Raw genomic sequence first — 15,895 nt, 5'->3', positions numbered from 1 at the left:
ATACCATTGATTCTGTCCCTTTGAGCACCAATCCTACTAATTTAAGGAGATCAAACAGAATAACCAAGTTGCCAAAAAACCTAAATGACTATGTGTTAGGAAACAAGACTAAGCATAGTATCTCTAACTTTGTCAATTATTCTAATCTAAGTTCTGAAAATCTATGTTTCATATCTAAGTTGAACAAACATGTTGAACTAACTACCTTTGCTGAAGCATGCAAAGACCCACTTTGGGTTGATGCTATGAATGCTGAAATGGAAGCCTTACATAAAAATGGTACCTGGACTCTCACCAATCTCCCACCCAATAGAAAACCAATTGGTTGCAAGTGGGTTTACAAGATAAAATATAAGTCCAATGGGGATATTGATAGATAAAAGGCTAGACTTGTAGCCAAGGGTTGCAGTCAAAAGGAAGGGGTTGACTTTGATGAGACTTTTTCCCCTGTTGTTAAAATGGTCGCCATTAGATGTCTTATCACCATTGCTACTCATAATTCTTGGCCTATATTTCAACTTAACATTAATAATGTTTTTTTATATGGTGAGATTGTTGAAGATGTTTATATGTGTCCTCCTTCTGGATACTTTTCTGCTACTGATCCTAGGGTTTGTAAACTGGTAAAATCTTTATATGGGCTCAAACAAGCCCCTAGAAAGTGGAATGAGAAATTGACTGCTGCTTTAATTGAGAATGGCTTTACTCAAAGCAAAAATGATTATTCTCTTTATATCAAATTTGTAAAAAATGTGTTTGTTGCCTTGCTTATCTATGTTGATGATATAATTATAACAGGAAATTGTACAATTGAAATTGATAATTGCAAGGAGTTTCTTAGTAAAAAATTTTCCATTAAAGATCTTGGCAAGTTGAAGTATTTTTTGGGTATTGAAGTGTTAGATACCAAAGATGGTATGTGCTTGAGTCAAAGGGAGTACTGTCTTGATGTTATCTCTGAATTTGGGCTTCTTAGTTGTAAGCCATCTCAAACTCCCATTGAGTCCAATCTTGGACCTTGTAGTGATGATACCAATGACACTCCTCTTGATAATGTTACTGAGTACCAAAAATTGGTGGGTAAGCTAATATATCTTACCCTAACCAGACCAGATATTGCATTTGATGTACATGTTTTGAGTAAATACATGCATAAACCTTATCATTCACATCTTAAGTTGCTTTGAGGATTCTTAGGTACTTGAAAGGCTCCCCAGGTAAGGGAATACTACTAAAAGGTAATTCTGATCTCACTCTAAAAGCTTATGTTGATTCTGACTGGGGCAAGAGGGTGAGTGCCAGGAAAAGTATCACTAGATACTCTCTTTTCCTAGGTGGTTCACCCATTTCTTGGAAAAGTAAAAAATAACCTACCATTTCCAGATCTTCTGTAGAAGCTGGGTTTAGAGCTCTGGATGCTGTTACTTGTGAAGTTATTTGGGTTTTAAAAATCTTGAATGAGTTTGACATTAGACAACATGAACCTATTCCTATATATTGAGACAGTAAGGCTGCCATTCAAATTAGTGCCAACCCTGTTTTTCATGAAAAAACCAAACATTTTGAGATTGATCTTTATTTTGTAAGAGAGAAAATCAATATGGGGGTTGTTGACACCATTAAAATTAGTTCTAATGATAACATTGCTGATGTTTTCACTAAAGGGCTTGCATTCAGCCAACATAACAAGTTGTGCAAACAATTGGGCATGTATGACCCCTTCCACAATTGATTTATGGGAGGGTGTTGAATAATCAAATCAATTGTTATGTTTACTTGGAAAGTTTTATGTGCAGATTTTAAGCTTTGTGATGAAAGTGATAATCAAGAATGTTGGATGCTTGAAGATCAAGTAGGATATACAAGAAGGGACTTGAAGTACTATCACAAGATTGCTTAGGGACTGAAGATGAACAAATCTATTTATGTTTCATTTTAGGGTTATTTCTTTGATTATGTAAACTAAAAGGACCATTTGTGTAACTCTCAATAGGGTTTGGCTAGCCAAACCCTTCACACTGTTCCGGTCACCCTCTCCAGCAGCCATATTACCGTTGTGTCAAAACCCTATTTTTCTTATCATGAATGTCTTGATTCTGTCTATGTAAACGATTAAATCAATATTATGCATATGATTTCTGTAAAGGCTGTTGAGCTGAGTGTCTACTTTATGTTTATAGTTTTATATATATATATATATTTTCTTTTTCTACATAGTAAGATAATTTATGTAAAATAATTTTTATGATTTAAGGAGTTAATGAAGGTAATTTAGTTGATAAAAGTTGTTTTTTAAGAGATTTCAAACATAAAATCCCTAGTTTATATTATAATTTACAAGGGAGTATAAATATATTTAGCATTCAATATTGCTAGCTTTAAGAGTATGTATTTACGTATTGAATACTTGCATTTGAAAATTATGTAAATAATATACAAGCTAGTGCTAGTTGTACTATGACGCTAGATAGATGTAATTGTGGCCTATAAATAATCAAACGAATTGACCCCCTTTATTCTCACATCTACCACTCTCCATTTTGCTATTAATTAGTCGAGCATCTTTGATCCATCCCAGAGGGCCAAACCGTCATTGGATAATCAGAACAGCTAGTTTTCCATTGTACTCGTAACTTATACTTTGGGCCGCATTTTCATAAGGTAAGACTTATAATTCAATATTAACATAATTATCAATTGCTGATTTAGTTTTTTCTTCACTTTCACTTTCACATATCACTTTTGTTTTAACTTAGTCAATTTCTTTTAAAAACTTTCATATACCCGTCTCATGAATTAATATATACAAATTCGACCAACAAGGAATTAGCCTAGTGGTAAGGCAAACACTTGGTGACCTTAAGGTCTCAGGTGAAGTTTAAGGTACCCGTTACCAATAAAGCCTAGACCCATATGTGAAGTTTAAATACGCGGGTTCGATCCTTCGGAGTGCCCAGATCATGTGGGGAATAGGATGGAGGTATTTTACCGGCATCATATAGCTCATACGGGGTGGGTCGATGGGTATCAAATTGTGGTACCGAGGCTAGGGTTCCCCCATTACCCTTTTTTTATATACAAATTCGTCTTCATTACCCGGGATAATTATTTGTTATAAATGGTATAACTTACATATATATGTTGTTGTATGCATATAATTAGTACTCGTATCTAATTATATATCTATATAGACCAAGTGTATGCATTGCTAATATTTGAGATATACCAAAGTAAAGTAATGTTTGTGGGGGACTAATTAGGCTTAATTAGCCTATAGTGCTAGAACGCACAATGATACATGGACCGCTTATATGGACTTCATTGCACAATGACCCAATGAGGACTTTAGTGGCAAAGCTTGACAAAAGAAATAATGAATTGAAGTTACTGCATTTAATTTGTCAGATGCATCTAAATTCTAAAATGTACCAAAGAAGACAACAATAAGTCATGCTATATCAACCATATTTGTCAATGATCTACAGTTATAAATTCAAGTTTTACCCATGAGGCAAATATTTGATCCTTCTTAATCTCAGTTGTACGTAGGAGCTTTTGGGAATTTGTTCTTGGACGCCTACTTAACAAAGATGTAACTGGGCATCCCAAAACAATCAATTATCCTAGTTTGAGTCATTAAAGACCTCACCTTTGGATGAATGAAAGACAAGTTCTATTTTAAAAGTTGTTGTTTAAAAAATGTCAATAACTTTAAATTCCGATCGATAACTAATGGACCTTTATAATATCGAAAAATGTTATATAGTTTGTAAATCTCTGCAAACATAACATGATCTAGTAATACATTTCTTACATGTTCAATATTAGTTCTGGAAACATAAACTGAACCTTGATTTAGTGGCGGAGGCAGATTTCTGGGGTCGCCGAACAGTTTTCATTGATACTAATAAGTGTAAAAATAACTACAAAATTCAATTACTCTAGTCTGAGGTTGCCAATTACCTTAAAATTGATTTAATACTTAAAAATAGTACGGAATATTAGAATTATAGAGTTTTATAGATATTGTGGGGTTGTCATGACCACCTTTGGCTACCACGTAGCTCCTCCACTGACATTGAATTAGTATAGCATATTGTACGTGTTGTATAAAAAGTTCATCGAACAGGTTTGCAGCAAGCAGGTTTTATCTAAGTTCACTATAGCACTTATTTTATTGGTTAGATATAAGCATAATTATTAGCTGCATCTTTTTACTACAAGCATAATTATTATAAGTTGCATCTATTTATTATATAGCATAGTATTCGCGCGTAGCAGCGGCGGTGGAGATGAAGGGCGGCGGTGGAGAAGAAGGGCAGCGGCGGAGGGTGATCGAAGGTCGGTAAAAATGTGTTATGATTAGAGAGGTCGGAGAAATGAGGGTATATAAGGTCCACAAGGATTTAATGTTTAAGTAGAGACATTTTAAGAAGATAAAATATATTTAATCTTTTAATCTTAATTCTCTTTATAAGGGGTATAGATATAGATAATTAAGCACCAATTTGGTTAAGGCTTTATAGCAAGAACTGTCGGAAGTACCATGTTACGACTTACTAGCTAGCAGATCGAGTGGCTTACTAAGCTGAAAAATAAATGTAATAATAAATCTAGCATAATTTTAGTAATGAACGAGAGATAGTGCCTACGCGTTGCGGCGGTCAGATGGTGGGGTGATAGGTCAAGTCATATAGTATGATAGTCAAATACCTTAACCGTATGGGTTCTGCCTTAGGATTTAAAAACTCATCGAAAGTATATCGAATAACATCTCTAACGAACATGAAATTTTAAGAACACTCATATAATTTTTATAATTTATTAATATACGGTTTTTAAGATAAAACATTTTGAATTAATTAGAAAAATAAAATGATTTATAAATGAGAGAAAAAAAATGAGTTGGTTGAGATTTGAGAAGAGAGAAAAAAATAAGTGGTTGAGATTTAAGTTTATTATAGGTATATTAGGTAGAGATGTTTAAATTAGTGAATAAAGAATAGGGGTATTTTGGATAGTTCAAATCATGTTTTCTTAAATAAAAAAAAAATTGAAAATGCTTTATAAGATAGTATTAGATATGTTGATTTAATGATTTTATATACATGGTTTTAAGTATAAAAAAAAAAAGTTTTGCTAAACGAAACCCTAAAGGCTTTCGTTAAGGTGCATTAATTAGTTGTAAACTTACCATAAAAATTCAGGGGTAGACTTTTAATATAAAAATATATAATCTTTTTATGCACATTAAATGAAACACTAAAAGCTTTGTTTAACAATTTCCTTAAAAAAATATCTTAATTTTATGATCATCACGAAAGGAAAAAATAAATTGAAAAAGGTTGTATGAAAACGGAAGTTACATTAACTTTGCAATTAAGAATCATCATAAATATTCACCAATTTGCATTGCTTTGGACGTCACTCTAATGCCCCCTTAACATGCAACATGTTACATGTCATTATCGATTAGTGATAGAAAAAATTTCATGGAAATTTCTTGGCAATTTCTCTGATATGTCTTTTTCTTTAATTTGAGGGGATCACAACATGGACATCCACTTCATATCGGAAATGATTAATGTTTAAAAAAAAATAACTTAAAAATCGTCCCAACATTAAATGATAATATATGAAAAAATCAGGAGACAATATTAAGAAAAAAATTTATTAGATTATCACATGTCACCTTTTTATAGTTTAAAAAAGATTTTTAGGCTGATCTTTAAGAGGATTTATCATTTTTCATCTCATATATATATATATATAGGGGAAGTGAGTATGGAGTTATCCCCCATCTAAGCTTAGATGGGGAACCCCTCACATTTGGTTTTTATAATCATGAAAATCATGGGGGAACAAATAATAAAATATTTTTATGGGAGGGGTTCCCCATCTAAGCTTAGATAGAGAACAACCCCATACTCACTTTTTCTATATATATAGGGGTGGGTTATTTGTAGTACATGTACTTTTTATAGTACATGTGTAACTTGTGTAACTTAACTTACACACTTCTTCTTCCTTCCATCTCCGACTACCACCATGATCATCTCCGACCATCACCATGATCATCCGGCGACGGTGACCATCTCCGGCGAGAGTTACAAATGTGTAGCTACAACTTATACATGTGTAAGTTAACTTTCCGGCGAGAATCAGGTTCGTTTTCGGGTGGATACGATACGGGCCAGAGGCCCGCATCCGTTTTAAACTTAACCGTCAAGGGACGCATATGGGAATCGTATGGATTTGATGGGCGGCGATCCAAGAGATGGTGGCGGTGTGCTACGGTACGGGCTCCGCCCTTGCTGCCGACGCCGTCGCTGGGTGGTTGGAGATGATGGTGGCTGGTGGTGGTTGTCTCGTGAAGGAAAAAATCTAGAAATTTTAAACGCTATAATGCTAAAAAAAAGTTGTACCTACACATGTGTAAATTAGTTACACATGTGTAAGTCTCGTCGGAGATGGTCGCCGTCGCCGGAGGATCATGGTGGTGGTCGGAGATGATCATGGTGGTGGTGGTGGTGGTCGGAGATGGAAGGAAGAAGAAAGAAGAAGTGTGTAAGTTAAATTACACATGTAGTTACACATGTACTACAAATAACTTTCCTCTCTATATATATGAGATTAAATCAGAATGTGAGTTAAAGAGAGAAAGGGAGAGAATGTTTTTCTAATCAACCAAAAGTTGACATGTGACTTAAAAAAAAAACACGGTGACAAATATGTAAATACTTTGACTTTAAACCCAAGCTGACCCAACCCACCCCAAGCTGACCCAACTCAACCCCAAGTTGACCCAATCCAATCCCAAGTTAACCCAACCCCAAGCTGACCCAACCCAACCCCAAACTGACCCATCCCCAAACTGACCCAACCCCAAGCTGACTCAATCCAATCCCAAGCTAACCCAACCCACCCCAAGTTGATCAAGCTGACCCATCCCCAAAGCTGACCTAACCCAATCCCAAGCTAACCCAACCCCAAGCTGACTCAACCCACCCCAAGCTGACCAAGCTAACCCAACCCAGCTGACCAAGTTGACCGAACCCCAAGCTGACCCAAACCAACTGACCAAGCTGACGAAGCTTCACAAAATTGTCACCGCGTTTTTTTAATTTAATTTGACACACGGTGATTCTAATTGACCCATATTACCTTCTCTCCTTAAGACACCTTCTTCTAATAAATATATATATATATTGGCTATACATTTTATCTGAATTGACTCATCTATAGCTATACTTCCGTTCAAAAAAAAAAAAATCTATAGCTATACTTTTATGGTCGATATTATCTGACAAGACCTCGCTCATATATATGAGCCAATTATGTCTTTGGTTTACTCATCATGGCATCTGAAAAGGGGGAAAAAGTATGTGGCCGACCTTTTATCGACGGTTTAAATTCTTTTAGTTTAGACTTTGTTAATAAGAAAATAATAAATAAAATTATAGATATGTTTAAAAATCAACTTAAAAATTAAAAATTTGATATGTGAATTCGACTAACTAAGTCTCTTTCTTAATTTGATCACTTGATTCTTTCAAAGTCACTATTTTATGATTGAGTTGATTTTTAGGCACATAAATTAGGTTGATTTGTCATTATCTAACTACATAGTAAATTTATTAGTGTTAAATTAAATTTCAACGAAATAATAGTAGCACACTACTTGCGTTTTAAGGAAGGTGATATTAACACTATTACTTTTGATGATGTATTATAGCTTATCTAGCTTATTACCCGCGTAGGATTTGTACATTGTTTTTACATTAAAAACTTTTAGTATACGAAAAATGATTAACATCTAAATAAATATTTACGAACTTTTGAATCACAATAATAATATCATGTTCTTTATCATTAAAAAAATGTTAACAAATAATGTTGTCAGCCATAAAACTAAAATATATGCATGAAACACGTATATTTCAATAAATGTATTAAAAAAAGGTAAATGCATATAAACTCTTTAGTCCCGTAGAGGAATTTTTCTTCCCAAGCTAGCGACCCTGAAACGCTGCTCAAGTTCACCATTATGTTAGTTATGAGATTTTAAATACATATTATTATTAACATTAAGTTACATAACTTTCACTTATAAATTAGAAGTACAAAAAGTGTTATTTTAACTTGTGCAATCCCATCATAAATAAAAAAAAAATCATGTAATATTTGTATCAACTCATTCTAAATGAAAATTTTGTCCAATATTCGTATCATTTACACCACGTTAGACATACATATATATAAAACTTTGTATACATGAAATTATAATATACTATATAAATGATTTTATTTATTTATAAGTTATATACATTAAAGACTACGGAGTACCATTAATGTACTAAAATAAATAAATAAAAGACTTTATAAAACACATTTCTTTATATAAAACTATGAGGACCAAAAATGTTGTTGACTAATTTTTTAGTCAATAATGATGTCACCAAAATTATCAAATTGTGGAGAATAAAAAATAGAATTTAATCAATGGTCATTATTTTTCTAATTTATAATTAATGGTTTTGTTTTAATATATATTAAAGATACATTATATCTATGAAAAAAATGATAATACTAACATTTGACTCATCAAAATATAAAAATGATAGTAGGCTATTAATAGTAGGCTATTAATGATGTTCAGGCCTTCAAGGTCAAGAGCCCTATCTATACTCCTTTATAATAACTCTTCCCTTTCCATTTTTGGAAAATGTTAGAAAATAGTTAGTTGGAAAATTACTATATCAGCCTTAATTAACAACCCTTATGGAAAGGGTTGTTAGAAATTATCAAATTTACCCTTAATAAATTAATTTATACTTTAAACCCTTATCTTATTAATTTACACTCTAAATCCTTATCTTCTAAAATATCACTATCACCATTGTATTAACTTACATGGTTAAACCACTCGCCACCAATTGTCGATGTCACGATCACCATCCGTCACTTACACCACTAAACCACTGTTGCTGTCATCACTGCCGCATGTGCGGGTACAATACTAGTATATTACAACTTAAAAATATGGGATTATGGATCGGAACATGAGCTTGCGTTCTGAACTAATAGAGGTGCAAATTTGTTGGGCTGGGCCTGAAAAAATTTGTTTCTGGTAGACCAAGTTGAGACTCATTGTTCTTGGTTTTCTTGGTTTTCTTTTTTCTTGTTGCTTTTTTAGTTTTATTATTTTTATATTTATTTTTATAGTCGAAGCTTGAAATTAGCTGAACCGGTTTTCTTTTTCATATAGAAAAAAGGTAGCTGGATAAAATTGTTACATATTCATTGATGGTATATGTCACCCGCTGTGACGAAACCGAACCTGCGTGATGAAGCTACCCGCTATAAGTCTCATCTAAAAATGAAAGAGATTATCTCAATCTTTTCCTCCTAAATTAAGGGAATTTGCTCTTATCTCATCCGACCACATTAAATATCCAGATCTGACATATTATTAGGGATATTCTCCAAACCCTTAACGTATTCTCCAAGATAAACATCCCTAAATATATAGATGGTTTCTAACCCTAAAGGATCATTCCCTCCTCTCAAAAAAAACACACATATATCGGACATCTTCTCCTCCTTAAAGATGCTCTACCGACCTACAACAATATACTCACATATCAATAACATACTGATATATTGCGGGACAGTGACTCTTCCATCCTGAAGCCTCTCACATCCTACAATAACCAAGCAGGGGCATCCCTAAATGTTGGGATATGATAATATCCCTCCATGAGCATGTTAAACACAATCGAACAGATCTGAACACATATATACATTTGATTGGTGTAAAGAGACACGAACCCTACCTTCGGGGAATCGCCAACAAATAACCAAACCAATTATAAATCCCCTTACGATTGCACCCACTATATTATATCCAATCATCACGCAAACACATTCACGCTACATGGCGTTAAGCACCACCATGTTTTATATCTCCGAAGAATCATCAACAAATCCCTAAATCAATCATTCATCCTCTCATGATGACAACCTATTGTTTGATGAACAAACATTTATGTTCCAAACTAAAAGCAAATGCCCCCTCAGTACCATATCTTAAACCTAACATTCTAGTACTACATTGTGTTATATTCCAAAACAAGGATTTTGAACTCTATCTTTCATGACAAAATATAATATAATTGTTTTGACCAATCAAAAATATAAATAGTAATAATCCCGATCTAAAAGTATTGCAAATATCAAATACTACCAGCACAATATTCGTGCAATGCGATGAGAGTAGCGTGTATAATTAATGTAAAGGTAATTGATATAAATGATGTAGTATATATATTTTAGAAGATACGAGTTTGGTGAATAAAATTAATTAATTAAGGGTACTATGTATATTTCACATCCAAATCTTTCTAAAGATATGGTTCATTATGGGTATTGGTCAGTTCATAACTAACTTTTGTCTAACTCTTTCTAAAAATGAAAGATAAATAATTTTTACATGATCGTATAAAATACATCAGCAACCTATATTTATAGAGATTAACTACTAAGAATTTTTTTTAAAGTTATTAGTTTCATTCCACACGTACATATAATTTAAGAGTAAAAGTATATTAGTTTGACATTTAAAAAATAATCCTAAATTAAATCTATATTAATCTACAACTTTGATCTAATTTAATTTAAATCTTGTTCATGGACCCCTCTAATAAATGTGAATCTTCTTGTATTATATTCTTGTCTTACCTTTTAATCAAAGTTTTCTTCAACAAAAAAAGATAAAGGAATAAATGGTTCATAGTGTATAAGACAAGAATAGTTTTCATGTCATATTAGACAAAATAATTTTTGGCTTTTACTTTATGCACTGCATTCTCTTTTTAACGTACAAGTGACAAATGTCAAGTAAACCACGTAGTATCTATATTAAGGGAAGCAAGGAGATTATGTAAAATTCAGTGAGGGTTTATGTAAAATTCAAGGGTATGTATGTTTATCAAATTCAAAGTTTTAATCTGTAACTTTTTTTTATGTAGCAGTACCTAAGCTTAGGTAAAGTCTGCAGTACGAATCATTTTCCCACACAATAAACTTCCTTTGACATAATATAATACTGTATATACTATGGATAAGTATATTTCCTTTTTGACGTTTTTCTTGCAAGTACTACCCTATAAGATTCTCCATTTATATGAATCACATTGATAATGATTCTTTTTGGTCGTTTTTTATTTCCTGATGGGAGTGACGCGGCTGATGGGAGTGACGTGGCTTTAGTCAATGATACATTTATGCATGTAAAATATGTGCAAATAAATCAAAAGATATGCAATTGCCTATATGAGTAAACCTATCCGAGACAAAATTGTTTTTAATTAGATGATTGTAAATTCAACACAAATACATTAACATAAAAAAATTATATTAACACGATAATTGAAGTCCTAACACATGAGACATAGACCCCACTAGTTAGTATAACAAGCATTACTTTTTTTTATAAGAGCTAAAGAGCACTCACAACCCTTTACTCATTCTTCAAGGATTAGTTTCTGTCAGCACCACATCAGTTCCATATCAGCCCAATAACTAATCCCCCAAAACACGCACAATGTCAGGACTAGTATAGGACCCATTATTTATTTAATTCTATACTTTTATCTTAACTTTTTACTTTTAACCCTCCAAAGTTATAACAAAATACATATACTTCATTAATAAAGAACACATACTACATTAATAATTTTCATTTTATTTAAATGAAAACGCATAATAAAACATTAATAAAGACTAAAACACATACATAATACTAGAATCTACATAATAATTAATACACATAATACTAAAACATTACATAATATTAAAATACATAATACTAACACTCTGAATAGTCTGAGTCCATAGTACTGTCGCCGTCATTGCGATTAATGTATCGATAGGGTTCAGGAGACCCGACAACGTCGCCGGGTTAAGGAGATGCGTACTCCTCCCTAGAGTCAGTCTGGTAATCTAAAGGACGACAACCACCGACAGAGCCTTGCCAAAATAACCCGTGGTCTAGAGTGGCGGTTAAAGTGGTAGTGGTTGTGGTAAGTTGGAAAATAATTTGATTCAGCCAATCGATATTCTGTTGAAGATAAATAATATACTCATCTACGACGACATTACGAATCCGGCCTGCAGCTTCAAGTCGTCCAATTTTGGCTGTGTAAGTCACTTTGTTGGAAGTTATGCCTTGAATCACATCGTTAACTCCAGATATGTGTCTATCATCGTTAAGCATGTGATTTTGCATGACCATTTTTGCATCGAAAACGGTCAGGTTTGGTATGTTGTTTGGCATGGTTCTTTTGAATAAGTGTATGTGTTTATGAATATGTTTTATTTGTTTAGAAAAGTGTGTTTTTTATGTAGAAAATAGGAAAGTAAATGGTATATATATATATATATATGATAAATAGGGATCAAAAGTGTAAATTTATTAAAATAATGAAATCTGGCCGTTAAAAGGACTAAAGGTGTAACTTTTTTGAAAATTTTGTATTAGCTGTTGGAAATGTAAAAATAAATAAAAATAAAATAGAAACACAAGAACGCGCTCCGTCCCTCGGGGGACGGAAGGGTGGAAAATGGAGGACAAACAAGTCACACCTAGCGGTGTGCACTCGTCCTCCATTAGAGAACGGACGGAGGACTAGTCGAGAACGAGGGCGTTGTGAGTACTCTAATGATCATGAAAAGGCAATATTTTGAAACTGATTTTAGAACGGGATCAGGCAACCCAAAAAATCCGGTTCAATGAGTTGGATCGGTCGGTTGAATCAATTGTTTTTTTATTTTACATTTTATTTTATTTTTGTAAAAGAATACTACTATACTTGTTACAATCCAATGGAGATAATCAAAATAAATTACGATTCATTAAAAGTATTACGAAATAGTTAAAATAAAAAGAATGCATGCGTTTTGAAATTAGTGAATAAAAGAAATGATTAGTTTGAGACTTATAGAGGCTGAAAAATATCTTGGGGTTATATAGGGTGTGTTGAGAAAACCATTTCGTTGAAGATAATTTAAATATTTTAAAGGTTAGAAATTTAAAAAGAGATGAAAATAATATGTTTTATTATAATAAAGGAATAAAGATAAAAGAAAAGAAAAATGCCTTGTAAGAAATGAATGTTCATTAATAAAAGCTAACTATAATATAATTTACATGTCAAACTCATGTATTGAAACTCAATATATATATATATATATATATTTTTTAATATTTGAAACTCAATATCATAGTTGTCCGAAATAATTGACATTTTGGTTCTAAGTTGATGAAGGGTAAAGAGAAAGACAATAATTATACTAAGGAATGCAATGAACATTATTTTTGTTATTGACGTTGCTTAGTTCTTTTCATAAAATTATTTTAATTTATACTTATATCAAGTATAATTATAAATGTTAGTTGTAGTAATTAAGTTTTTAATAAAAAAAAGTTTATGTTATTATGTATTATATAATTTTCTATTATGAATAAGTTATACGTATATTGCATAAGAAGACAATTAAAAAAATATATATATATAGTATATATTTTTTTTCCAAATAGTATATATAAATCTGCATATATAAATAAACAAATAAAAATAACTGAATGTGAAGAAATTGTAGGAGCATGAATATTGGATAGTGGGAGAAATCGTAAATTGGGTAATGAATTTGCAATACCCCCAATTTGTTGAGTTAATGAAGTATTACCCAAAATTGGGTAATGATTGATTACATTATATTGTAACAAACATTACTTTTCATTATCTTTGACATTCCTTATACCTCATGCCCCCTAAATTTCTTTTTACGTAATCTCTTTTATAAACATGTATTGTTGTAATAAAACACTAGTTAAACAAGCTTTCTAAAGCCCTCTTATCGACCTAAAATTATATTGAAAAATTGTCACGTAAGATTTTACCTATGTGTCAACTCTATATTTTTTTGTTACATTTATCCTATATTTATATCTATGTTTTTCTTTTTTGCCATTTTATATATTAATCAATATAAATAATAAAATATAGAAAAAACGAACTAACATTTATTATGTTTCAAATCCGTTTAAAAAGCATCATATGGATAGGGATGAAAGATAATAATATATATATATATATATATATAATTAATTAATAAAATAAATATATTGATGGAATATAGAATCTTCTAATTAGATAAAATGATATATATCTTCTCTTAACAAATAAATCACGTCTATATACCTAATGATATTTCATTATTATTTTTATTTAAGTATTTACTGTTTATCCATATGGTTTGTAATAAAACAGTAGTTTAACAATCTTTCTAAAGCCCTCTTAGTCTCTTACAACCTAAAACTATATTGAAAAATTGCCACGTAAGATTTTACCTATGAGTCAATTCAATATTTTTTTGTTATATTTATCCTATATTTATATCCATGTTTTTCTTAATTCGCATTTTAATTACAATATATATTAATCAATATAAATAATAAAATATAGAAAAAGACGAACTAACATTTATTATGTTTCAAATCCGTTTAAAAAACATTATATAAATAGGGATGAAAGGTGATAATATATATATTAATAAAATAAATAAATATATTGTTGAAATGTAGAATCTTCTAATTAGATAAAATCATATATCTTCTCTTAACAACTAAATTACGTCTATATATCTAACTAGATTAAACCCATGCGATGCATGGGACAAACTGATAGTGTAAATAACTACTTTATTATAATTACCACATTATCTCTCTTAACATTTTTTAACACTCTATGTCATAAAAATGTCCCATGCAAAATGATTATTCTACCCTTAATGAACTAATTAATTTTCCTTTTTTAATTAATTAATTTAAACATCCCAACTTAAAATACATATAATACTCTTAATGAAATAATTTACAATATATACTCTTTAACTTTTAAAATAACTACACTACCCATTTTAGATTAATTATTTACAATAATAACCACAAGACCACCACCCCGTCACCCCCACCACAACTACCAACCACCGCCGCTACCGCCATCGTCGCCACATTACGCGGGTAAAATGCTAGAAATAACCACATTTGAAAATTAATAATTTTTATATGGATTATTAAAAGACAAAGTTTAAACTATAAAAACATCATTATACTTGTAACAATGTGAACAACTCAATATGACAATTCATAAATATAGTGATTATAGGAGGCATTGAAATATAATTTTCATTAAAAATATAGTATAAATGTATACAACATATAAATATAAATTTAAGTATTAAATATAATATATAATTTATAGATGAATATCGTGTGTAATATACTAAATATAAATCGAGAATGAAAATATCTTTATCTTTGTCAATAATATGTTTAAAAAATATAGATATAGATACACAAATATATTGCAGCCGACTTCATGTTACGACTTTTTACTTTTTATTTATTTTATTAATTAATAATGATTAAGATAAATGCTTATGAATATAATTTAAATGACATGAGATGCTTAAAAATAGGAAATTAATGAAAAAATTACACATGATGAAAAATCTTACATGACATGCTCTCATAATTACCAACTAAGTAAAAACATATCCTCTAAAAGTTATATAGAGAGATGATATTTCATAAGGAATACAACAACAACTGTACCCAATCCTTGAGCGGGGTATGGGGAGGTGAGCTGTAGATAGTCTTACCTCTACCCAAAGGTAGAGAGACTGATTCCATAAGGACCTCCGGCCAAGAAGATGTAAAAGCCATAAAAGGGTAAAATGTTTATACCTGTCTGTCGAGAACATGATAAGACGATATACCTGTCAGCTGGCTCCGCTGGGTATTGCTATCTTAATAGTAGGGAAGAGTAGC

The sequence above is a fragment of the Erigeron canadensis genome, chromosome 4 (assembly GCF_010389155.1).
Source record: "Erigeron canadensis isolate Cc75 chromosome 4, C_canadensis_v1, whole genome shotgun sequence".
Taxonomy (NCBI): domain Eukaryota; kingdom Viridiplantae; phylum Streptophyta; class Magnoliopsida; order Asterales; family Asteraceae; genus Erigeron; species Erigeron canadensis.
Note: the sequence above shows the minus strand (reverse complement) of the source record.